We start from the raw sequence: 11,885 nt of genomic DNA on the forward strand, positions 1-11,885 counted from the left end.
AGAGGGTCTGAATGCAAACCACCATGAATCGCCACAGGTGCTTTCTGACTGGGCAGGGGGACAAAGTGCCTTTTGTTGTTTCTGGAATTGTTATTTGAATTCCCGTAGTGCTCAGGGCCCCCTGCTGAGCTCAGGGCCCCATTGTGTTAGGAGCTGTTTATACCCAGAGCGAGGAAGCGTCCTCACCCTGACTGCCACAGACCATTGCAAATCAAGTTCCTAATTTTCCCTTGGGCTCTCGCAGGTGGCTTTCTCTAGCAGCCAAACCTTGCTGAAAGCCAGCTGCGGTTGTGGGGCTAAGAGAAGCTGAAATCCAGGCTAATAAAGCAGACTTTAAGCTCCTTCTGGATATGGTGCTTGCTGGGTGCCAATGGAACTCCCAAATGAGAAACAAGAACAAGCTTTGCTGTGGATCTTGGTTTGTGTCCCTACAATTGAAACGGCAGAGGGAAAACTCTGACACTTACCAAGGAAACCGCACTCAAGGGCTTTGGATGGTCCCTGAGGCATAGCGCCTGCAGCTGTGTTCTATTGCTGTGATACAGAGATCTAGTGCTAGGGTCAAGACAGCTCAGATCTAAGGACACTAGGACAGTAACTTCGTAATGCACATCAGAATCATCGTCCAGGGCTGAGGCAGGCTTATGTTTTCTCTGATTATACACCCACTTAAGCCTTTTTCTCTCTCTAACATTCAAAACATTTGTCTGCCAACCTAGTCATTATGCTGTAACATGGGTGGAGTACTGGTGGTGAGAGTATACTGTGGAGAGAGGTATGTTTATGACAACCTTAATAGAGTTATTGCTAATTAAATGCTTGGCCCACTTTCTGAACTGATTTCCAAACTGGAAGGATCATTCTGATGAAGGCGACTGGAGACAACAATACATTTTTGTTTTCCATAGGGTCTTTAATACACACCACATCTCTGCAATGCATTACAGGAGTCAAACAGTGCACAGACAGAGAGAAATTCAGGCAGAGGAAAAAATGTATCCTATATTCCAATGGATTTTTGAAATGAGAGGGAGAATCTAGGAAGCAGAACGATAGCTTGCTCCAGCTGGAGGAGAAGGCTCTCCCATCAGTGCACCTGTGTGAAAGGGTTACAAAGGAGGCTGAGGCTGGGGAAGGGGGTAGAAGGAAACACACATGGAATCCAAGAGCAATTCCATGCAGGGTTTTTAACAAGCCAGGCAGGGGACTTTAAACTGGGTCCTTGGGGAGTCCAAGCCAGTTGTCTGAAGATGGGGAGAAATGGTTGTGTATCTTGAGATGTGTGAGGCCAGGACGGAGTTATTTTTCCTGTGACTGGAGCTTTATGTTCTTAGGGCATGGAGATAAGCCCTGATCTGAGACCCTCATGTTGTTGTGCAAGAGACGGTGCTGAGATCATCTGTTTGTTTGTATTGAGGTAGGAAAATGAGGAAGTGGGAGGTTAACACACCTTTGGGTGGTGTGATAATTTCCAAAGATCCTTCAGATCTTCAGAACTGGGAGGTGCTAGAAATGCACCATTATTGTTCTAATTTAGAAAATTTAGGGCAGAAGGGGAGTGGTTGTGTGTCTAATTTTGACACACATACGTGTGTTTTCCTGCAATGGATGCCCTGGTTGATGGAAAGGATTAAACAGAATTAAAGCAGGTGATACATGTTCTTCCCTGCTGTTTTTGTGATGGCGGAGTTGTATCTGATGTGGATAAAAGTTGCGAGGTGTGACTGACAAGGAAGCAAATCTGTAGCAGTTGGTTGTTTACTTAGCAAATATTATGTAATAAATAGCAAAAATGTTAAAGCTGAATCTGATAGGGAAATTGTCTAATAATTGCAGCTCACGGGTGGAAATGTGTTGGGTAGCAGACAAACTGGCTTCTCTGGAATACAAGCTCTGCTAAATTAGCTCTTCTAAGGTTTCTTAATAAGATAATAGTCGCTTATTCCCGTGTGACTTGATGTGACCATAAATATTACTGTGCAGCAAAGATCTTTAGGAGAACATTTAGACACAGATGCTGGAGAGTAAGTGCAGACCTGGACACAGATGGTTTAACATAGAGAGAGAACTTACACCCAAGTATCTGATAGCAAAAGACCTGTAACTCCCGGGAAAGAACTCCTAAGCCTATATGCAGGGGCAGGTAATATATTTGTTTTCATTTTACACAGGGTGAGTGCAATTTTCCAAAGCACTTAAGTCCCATTGATTTGTGCCTGCCTAGTGGCTGGTCTGCTAGATTGTGTGTAGCTCTGTTACTGCTACCCGGCTAATGGAGTTGCTTTTTAAGTTCATGCACTTGAGGATGCAGAAGGTCCTGGGTTTCCAACCCATGTAGGGGCTTATTACAAGTGGTTCCCCAAGATGAGGGTCCAGTCTGCCAGTGGGTTACTACAGGAGGTTCCCAGGGGGTTGTTCCATCGATGATATTTCTAAAGAACCTGTCCCACAACATCTAAGCACCTCCTTGTCTCAGTAGCCTCATGAATGTTCCATGTGCCCCTTCCTCTAGAATTCCCAGGGCACCTCCCCTGCTAAGTCTGCAGGAGCAGGAGGTAGCAGAGGGTGGAAGAGTCAGAGGAGGGCAAGGATCAGGCCTGTGAAGCTTGTCCACTTGTTCTGAGACATTCAGGCTGCGAGGTAAAGCCTCCTCCTGGCCAGGTTAAGAGGAGATGCAGGAGAGGGGCTGGCCCGGGCACGAGCTTTAGCTCCCAGGGCTATACGGTTCCGAAGTCCTCCGTCCATGAAGCCCATCACACAGGAGGGCAAATGTCTGGGAGGTCCCACTCACCAGCCTGGATGGGGAAGAGGACTCCCTTGAGGAATTCAAGGGGAGTTTAGTCTTATGTGCCCACTTGCTGCTTAGCCTTTGCCAAATGGTTGCAGTTGGTGGTGGTGGGATATGCACAGCACCTAACCCGCTGTGCAATGAACTGAGACCTACCGAGACACACTTGCCACAGGCTGCCCACCTGCCATCATGTGGGAATGGCTTTCCGTCCCTGGGCTGGGATTTCATCTCATGAACAAGACTTCAGTCTCCCTGATGCCGTTGTTTAGGTGACTTGAATACAGCAGAGCTCAAAGACAGGAGGTAACAAGGACAAAGATTATTATTACTACTTGGTGTATTAAAGTAGTGTCTAGCAGCTTCAGTCATGGCCCGGGCCTGGTGCTAGGTGCTGTACAAACACCAAACGAAAAGATGCTTCTGGCCTCGAAGAACTTACAACCTAAGTAATGCAGGAACCTTATTCTTAAAGGGTCGTTTCAAAGCACTTCTCTATAGTTTCAAGTTTTTAGAAACTGTACAATATTACACAATAATATTTCTTTGCCTAATGCATATTTATTTCATTATTAATACTAGGCAAATGCTGATTTTTTTTTTTTTTTTTACATCCCCTCTCTGACTTTATCAAGCACTGAGAATAGTCAGCAGTGTTCTTGCCCTCTCCCTGTTGACTGTTTGTGTATCTGCACCATCAGGGCAAAACTCTTTCAGGACAATTCATAAACAGCAGATGGTCTTGTACATGATGTCTCATGACAATGGGCAATCTTGCTTTTGCTGGAGTAGCGCTGAAAATGTGAAATGTGCTCCCCGTCGTCATTTGGGTTGATTCCTGTTTCTGCTTTTTAACAACCACCACCCACTTAAAAAAAAAAAAAAAAGATGTTTATTGCCCTTATTCACAGCCTCTTTTCCACTTCTTGTGGCCCCCCCTTTCAATTTGTGTGCTCCCTTTGAAGTGCAGAGCAGGGGGCATATGTTAGATTTTTGTTGATCAGTTTTAATTTTATGTATCTTATAATTATTGCATAGTTCCCTCTGCATCTTTGTGGACAAAGAAGGAAAGATAAATACAGTGTAGCCTGGGAACATAAGAAGTGGGGCATATTAGCACAGAGAACATAATCATTATATCATTATCAGGTATCACACCTATGAGAATAAAATGTTTCATTTCATCATGGCATGCAATCTCAGCAGGTTATTTTTAGTCCATTGCGAACCCCTCCCTTGTTGTCTTAATGTCTTGTCTTGATGTTAATTAAATAATACGTGGACTCCTCTAGTACATGCGTTTACGTTCTTTCACAGATTAATGGGCACGTTTAACATAATAAGTATTTTTCTCCCAGAATAACTGGACTCAGGCCAAATTTGGCAAAGCACTTAAAGCACACGGATAATCTGATTGCCACTCCGCAAAGCACTTAAGCCCCTGGACAAGCTTATGTTTAAAGTTAAGATCATGCTTATGCGCTTGACTAAAATAGGGCCTTAGTGGATAATATGGATTTTTTTTTTTAGGCCTATTTGAAAAACAAGGGTTCTATAGAATATTTATCTTGCAAGAATGCTAAACCACATTTCATGTTCCAGAGGGTAAAGATGGAGAGAGACATTTCCTCCTCAACGGGGCAGGATTCTCTGCTGAGGTACCAATCTAATACTTAGGGTTAAAATGCCCCATGCCATAGGGTTCCCCTCCGAGTAGAGGGAACAATCACAAATGTATTTGTCTCTAGATTTGGATGGCGAAAGCGATTGGACATGCGTATGGATAGCAAGAATATCCAGAGTTATAGTTAATTATAACAAAAAATGTAGAATGGTATTAAACCTCCTGCTTCAGGATTTAAGCCAATCTCTAACTGCTAGAGATCAGGATAAGACTTAATGTGGGGGTGGAGGGGGAGAGGACAGTTTTCCCACATCATCTTCTGTGAGGTTTTTGCACCTTCCTCTGAAACATCTGTGTTCCTGGCCACGGTCAGACACAGGATATGGGGCTAGATGGACCTGGGGTCTGATCCAATATGGCAATTTATGTGCTCCTAAGAGTGTAAAATATATTTGTGTATAAAATTATTGGAAAATTGACTGAAAAAAAATGAGTCAGCTACTATGCAATCAGCTCTAGTTAGGGAGACTTTACCAACGTTTTATAGATCACTCCACCATTAGGAAGTGATTTTTGACAGTCTGCACAAATGATTCTTTCCTTACTTTCCCCCTTGCCGTTCCTATCTCCCTCTCTCCCTTGTAGCAGGATGATTTCTCAAGCTGGAAAGCAGGGCTTCCTGATATGATACCTTTTCTATGCACATTTTTACCAGCAGAGGCTGCTGCACATCACACACACAATATATAGGTCATCGAACAAACGACATGCACAATGGGGAAAAAAACATATGTCAAATTCCAACTGGGACATCATCCCTTAGACACGAGCTTTGCCATTTGAACTTTTCTACCATGGCTCAAAGCAGCACAGATTTGCTTTTGGATCCCCACTAGGGTTGTAAAAAATGTTCCACTTTGAAAATCAACATTTAGCCAACATTCCGTTGATCAGCTTAGGCCAGGTTAAATTTTGCTTGGAGACGAATCAAGCCAACTTGCTGGGCTAAAACTACTTTCACTATTTGGAGGAGGCGCAGATATGATTGCTGGGCAGCTTATGTGCTGCTTAATTTCTCTTAGCATCTCACAGGGTTGTCGTGAGGCTTGACTGATTGATGTGTATAAAGCGCTTCAAATCTTTCAACAAAGGGGCCTGGGAAAGGCCAGAGAAGAGTGATCATGATTCATTATTGTGTTCTGAAGGTTTCAGCCTTCATGACATACCTGGGTGAACAAAGCTGACTTTGCCAGACAAGTCTGCTTCCCCGCTAACTTTTCCCTTCCTGTGTTGAGTCCTCTAGGGATTAGGACATCATCTATGACAACTTGCCCTTGTAGCAATCCGCAAGCATTCTGACCTCTCATGTTACAGGAGAAATTGAAAGATGTGGCCCCCTACCCCAAAGAGTTTACAAACTAATCTGATGTGTGAATACCAAGAAGAATTTCTGCTACCACGGAAGGGAGAAGAGTCATGGAGTCCACTAGGGATCTAATTGGCTTGGGAAGCGCATAGATACCAGGGTGATGAGCACTCTAGAAACCCCTGATAGATAGAAGTTTGGACATGACACAGGTAGTGTAAGGCAACAATGGAGGAGATGGGGGATGATGAGGCAGGATTATGCGGTTACTCAGTTTCATCATGGGCTCGTCTTGGTTGTTCAGTTAAAAAGATTGAGGTTCTTCTAATGGTGATTATTGACTCACCGCTTGTGGTCATTGTGGAAGTGAGTCATAAGTAAAGATCTGAAGGAGGGGATGGAAGCAGCTTTGAGGATCAGAACTGAGAGGAAATTGGCAAAAGGCTTGAAGGTTGCTGAGAGAGAAACAGAACCACCGGAGAAGGATGGAAGTGAGGCAGAGATGGCAGGAGAAGAGACTAGAGGTTCCACTGCAGTCAGTGGGAGTATTTCTGAAGACTTGAGTGAGCGTTGGATCAGTCCCTAGGTGTGATGTGGAGGGCATGGGAATAGGCAAGGACAGGAAGTTGAAACTTGTGGCGGTGGAGAAGGGGGAGTCAGTGGAAGGGTTCAGGTTCTTGAACTGACCTATTGCTGCTACTAGTCCGTTGACCATGCATTGAGTTGCTCTAGCTGTTTGGTTACACGACCTTAATGTTAAATACTAGAATGATCACAATGTTAAAAACTGCTCTGCAGAGGCGTCGCTGTGCTGTTTCTTTGAATGAAGGCTATGTGCACAGAGTGTGAGAGCGTCAGCCCAGCACCATGTGAGCACAGGTATCCAAACATGGCCTTTACTGGTGTCCTTGTCGTACTTCATTGCCCACCCCATCAAACCACTAAGCCATTGCTTGCACCTTCTCGGCAGAGATCCAGGAGTGGAATATCCACGGGCTGCTACAAGGCCAGAAGTGAACTGGCAGAGCTATGGGTGTATGACTGGGCAGGACGGGAATACTGCAGGACAGGAATCAGCCATGTTGGCAAGCCCAAGCGCCAGAAGGGAAAGACTGCTGTGGAAAAAGACTGAGCACGGCCATTTTGGGGAGGGTTTTCAGCAGCAATAGGGTTGCATTTGGAATGATGTTTTTGTAGGGGTGGAAACTATCTGCACAAAGCCTTGGTAGGAAGCTTGCAAGACTGGAAGCTTGGGAAAATAAGTGAGAGAGTAGGAATGCAAAGTGCTGTGGTACATCACTGCTCACGTTGTGTTACAAACACAAGGCCTAAGAGGACGGGTGGATCTTTTTTTTTTTTTCAGAAAGCTCAAAATAAATTAATAAAAAAAAACGTTCTTTCTATTGCATGCAGGCTTTTGTACCATGCTTAGCGCTGTCATATCTGAGCACCTTCCAGTCATGCGTTAAGCAATGTGACTAGCATCTGTCACTTATCGTTTCTCTCATCCTCTTCCCAAGGAGAGCCGTGTGTGGAGTGGTGTCTGCTTTTGGTGGTAGGGTTATTTGGATGGTATGTATGTTAGAGAAGGCAAAGTCAAAGAAATGCACCTTGCACTTGGAGAGGAAAGCGGTGAGGCTTGTGCTCTTAAGTCCCTGGGGGAGATGATTCCACAGTCTCGGGCCAGTTCACAGTGTCTCCATTATTTATGTGTTTTAATGTTGACGACTTCACACAACGCACGGTCAACCTGTGGAACTCATTGTCAGGGGATCTTGTGAAGGTCAAAAGTATAACTGGTTTAAAATAAGAATTAGATACGTTCATGGGGGAGTGATCCGTCAATGACTGTAAGCCAAGATGGTCAGGGACTCAACCTACTGCTCTGAGTGTCCCTAAATATCCAACTGCCAGAAGCTAGAAGTGGACGACAGGAGGTGGATCACTTGATAATTGCTGTGTTCTGTTCATTCCCTCTGAAGCATCTGGCACCAGCCACTGTCGGAAGACAGGATACTGGACTAGATGGACCATTGCTCTGCCCCAGGATGGCCATTCTGACTTTTCAAGTTCTTAATGCTGACAGTGCTATTGACACAGTATAATGCGCAAAATACAGGCAGTCACTGCCCCAAATTGCTTACACTCTGTCACCTGACCCTAGGCCAGTGGAGTTCCAGATGTGTGCCTGTGCGGATACTGTTGTTGCATTGGGTCCTGTAAGCAAGAAAGAAATGGGACACGCTGGAAAATCCAGAGGGGTGTAGGTGAGAAGTGATTATTTTTTAAAATTCTATACTTCTTGCAGGCCTTCTGAGTTGTAGAGAGGGGTTTGAATGAGGAGAGGAGTAGCAGCTTTGCCAACGATGAAGGGTTAGGGATCCCTTTGTCCCAGCTGTCTCTATTAGAAAGATGTGGATACTCCTTGAACTTCTTGGTGAACTTTGCAATTTTCTTCTCAAGTAGAACTCGTGGAAGGCGAGAGGGGAATTATGTTCTGGAGGAAGCTACACAGTGGAAAAATGACTCAGACGGGTGGAAGAAGGCTTCAGAACTGATGTTATCAAGGAATGCAGCTGTGCAGATTGACTTGCTTTAGGTGAGCTCCTTCCACAATGAGTCATTTGGCTCTAAGGAAAATCATGCAGGCCTCAGGGAAGGAGTCTTTGTTGTTGTTGTTGCTGCTGGCTAAAGAATTCCAGAGCCGGAGGATCAACACCCATCAGGCTTGCACATGCTGCTCCTGTAGGATGATGCATGTTTGTGGAATTAAATACTTTTGCTTTCAGTTGTAGTCACAGCATAGCTCTCAGGATTACACATCCAGCAAGCTGACTAGCAACCCTCCTGTCCACTCTGGCCTTCTCTGACGTCCTGTGGCATTGAGCTGTCCAGTTTAAGTAGATGTTGTCTTCTCTTCACTATTTCCTTTAAATCTATACTTATGGAAATTCTTATTTTTTTATGAGGTCTCTTATTCGAGTCTGGGCTCAGGGATTCTCCCGGCACCTTTGGAGCCACTCTCTGGAATGGTTTGTCCACTTTCTTCTCTTTGATTCTCCTTCTCTCCAGTGTTGTCTCTAGAGCCGTGTTTCTCAAGGACTGGGCCGTGGACCGGTGCTGGGCCTGAGATCGGAGACACTTTAGGAAGGCAGAGGAAGGCAGCAAGTCTTCCAAAAAGGCTGAGAAACACTGCTCTAGAGCACATTGGATTTCATGGCTCCTGCGTCAGAAGGAAGACAGCTGAACAATTCTTCATCAAAGGCCCTGATACGTGCTTTTTAACAACCCAAGCTGCTCCTACCCAAACATGCCTCAGTTGCTTGTTTGCTGTTTGTAAGCTCTAATGCTCATTTCTTGCAACTGACACTGGGAACAACTGGATTCTTTCCTTTAAAAATCTGACAATTATGCACATGCTTAAAACTTTTCATATCCATAAAGTCCTTCTGTAGAGTCTCACGGACCTTCCCTTGAAGCAGCTAGTAATGGACACGATATTACACTGCATGGACAACTGGCTTGTTTCACACTGGACATTTTCATGTTCCAGTGTTCCCACTAATGTACATCTCCATAGAATATGCCACTCATCCTGCTTCGGCTGCAGGGTTGGCCAGTTGATTGCCCAAAGTGATTTAGCAATAGGGTACTCAAAATACAGTCCACTGCTCTCCACTCTAGTAGTCCTGTCACATACAGAATTCATACCTGGTGACTCCTGATGGTGTGAATCTGTGACTTTATGCTCTGACGTGTCCTCACATGCTAGTGCCACCTCACTGTCATGCTGCGACATCATTGCACCAGAAACAAATGTGGAGTTGTCAGGGTATCTGACTGAGCTGTGGAGACCAGGACTGAGATGTGTAGTTCAAGAAGGATGGATGAACCTTCAGTGATTATATGTGGCCACCACCAGACACATATGGGTGCCAATGGTCAAATTCTTCCCTGTTCTGACTCCATTTATCTTCAATTTGAGATTTGGCAAGGGGACATCACATGTATAAGGAAGGAACTCACCATACATTTCAGAATCTATATTATATTAATATCAATGAGCATGAAGTTGCTGAGCAAAATGGCAAGAAGCCGTCACAAGATGTAGACACAATCTCAGATAATAAAAACCCAAATTCCTTTTCAGGAGTCACTTGACAAATATTTATTTTAGGAGGCCTAACAGAAGAAAGAATGGGCTGGATTTGGAGTGTCCTTCCTCTAAAAATACTGGGGAACCCATGATTGCAACATTGACTCTGTGTCTCTAGATGCACGGGTGATATATAGTTGCACTTTAGGAGGAACAGAGAAATACTCATAGCGGGACAGATCAAACATCCATCCGGTCTGCGTCCTGTCTCCAACAGTGACCAGTACCAGATGCCTCAGAGGAAGATACAAGAGCCAACAAAAGGAATGAATGGAAATCCATAAGAGTCTGTGTCTTAAGCGGGGAATCCAGATGTTTATTGAATTATATTTTCTAAAATGAATGATGTAGATGAGGCATTAGCACTAACAAAGTTGTTTCCTCAAACACGTCATGTGTGTCTACTTCCTATAATTTAAAAAATAATGATGCCAACAAGCAATTGACGGATGTGTAATTGGAGCAAGATAGGATGCTGGAAATCATATCTGCATGTCTTTGGGGTGTCTCATTTCCAGAGTCCAGGCCACAGAAACCATATAAAAAGTCTCAGCCCTCAGTTCTCCTCAATCCACTTGACTTCTTCACTTGCTCCTGTTGGTGTACTGGGTAAGCCTCCTCCTGATTATTGGGAGCTAACATTATGACTGGGCTTAATTTTTGGCTTTCCTCTTCTTGCTGCTCACAAGAGTGCTTTGCTTATGTATCTTGTCGTTATTTCACTAACCCCACAGCAGGCCTGTAGAATGGGATTTCTGTCCATTCTCCATGAGGCTTGTTTTTTCTGAAGTTGTTTGCAATAGCAAAACCCTCTCTAAAGAAGTGGTCCCTATTTCTCCAGCCTCTGATTCTGCTGATTGTTCTGATGCATGCCGGTAATAAGAAGAGGAAGCTGCTTGCCTTGATTTTGCATACCCTGAAGTCTCCCTTTTCTTTCAGTTGTGCCCACATCCCAGAAGATGGCTTACCAGCAGCAATGCAAACAGACCTGCCTGCCTCCTCCATGCTGTGTGACCAAGTGCACAACTCAATGTTTGGATCCTTGCTGTAAAGTCTGTGTGACCAAGTGCGTGACAAAGTGCGTGGATCCTTGCTGTAATGTCTGCGTGAAGAAGTGCACTAAATGCGTGCATCCATGCCCCTGCCCTCCTCTGTGCGTGGACCCATGTCCGTGCCCTCCTAAGTGTGTGACTCCCTGTCTCTCAAAATGCCCACCTGTGCAGCAGTGCTGCAGAGAAAAGAAGCTGTGGTAGTGCCCATGGAATCATTGACAGCTACGGAATGAAAAATGAGTTACTGGCTCATGTGCAGCTTATTTAGCTTTCTCCTGAGTCTGCTTGTCTGATGTTCTCCTTGCAATGCGAGGTGTTTCGGGGAATGGTTCCCATCTCTAACTCGACCTTGTGCACTGTTTCTGCTATTGATGTCTAGAAAGCAATGCCTTCCCTTGCCGTGTGTACCTGACTGATTTTGTGCCCCTTGGGATACCAGTTATGTGTGGGAGACAGATCTCATTTACAATAACACTTGTGCTGCAGTCGACTTGTTGTTGGGAAATTGTCCCCTCTGTTCTGTTTTCCCGTCCCATCTTTTAATGTAGATGTGCCGCAATAAAAGCTCTGATTCATGGCATCGTCTGCCTCCTGCTGTTTCATTTTCTTTAGCAGTCACATCCTCTGAGACCCGGATTCTCTTTCCTTTGGGTGCCTTTTAAAAGACCCTTCGCCTTGAAAGTTGCAGTTGGTGCCGAGAAGAAATGGTGGGTCTGCAGCTAGCAAGGAGGAGCAGAGGCAGCAGGGAAGACGTGAGAGAGGCTGAAATAGCCAAACGGACGCCTGTATTCCTGCTCAGCACCTCCCTTGTGTGTTGCCTGCTGCACATGTTCTACTACCCCTGAAATCCCCTCGTGGCAGTCAGGCGTGCCGTCACCTCCTAGACTGGGGGCTAAACC

General features: G+C 45.0%; 1 long non-coding RNA gene across 2 annotated transcripts; it reads left to right on the forward strand.

Annotated features, from left to right (window-relative positions):
• On the forward strand, nucleotides 1–11,566 carry LOC137161183 (uncharacterized). 2 transcript variants are annotated; one of them, XR_010922045.1, is made up of 3 exons: nucleotides 1–1,417; nucleotides 8,242–8,377; nucleotides 10,874–11,566. It is a non-coding gene; the product is annotated as an uncharacterized lncRNA (long non-coding RNA). The 2 variants fall into 2 exon arrangements; XR_010922044.1 differs by having other exon boundaries at nucleotides 8,245–8,377.
• Nucleotides 11,567–11,885: the final 319 nt, after the last annotated feature.

The sequence above is a fragment of the Emydura macquarii genome, unplaced genomic scaffold (assembly GCF_026122565.2).
Source record: "Emydura macquarii macquarii isolate MOO-44397 ecotype Brisbane River unplaced genomic scaffold, CSIRO-AGI_Emac_v2 contig_2273, whole genome shotgun sequence".
Lineage (NCBI taxonomy): Eukaryota > Metazoa > Chordata > Testudines > Chelidae > Emydura > Emydura macquarii.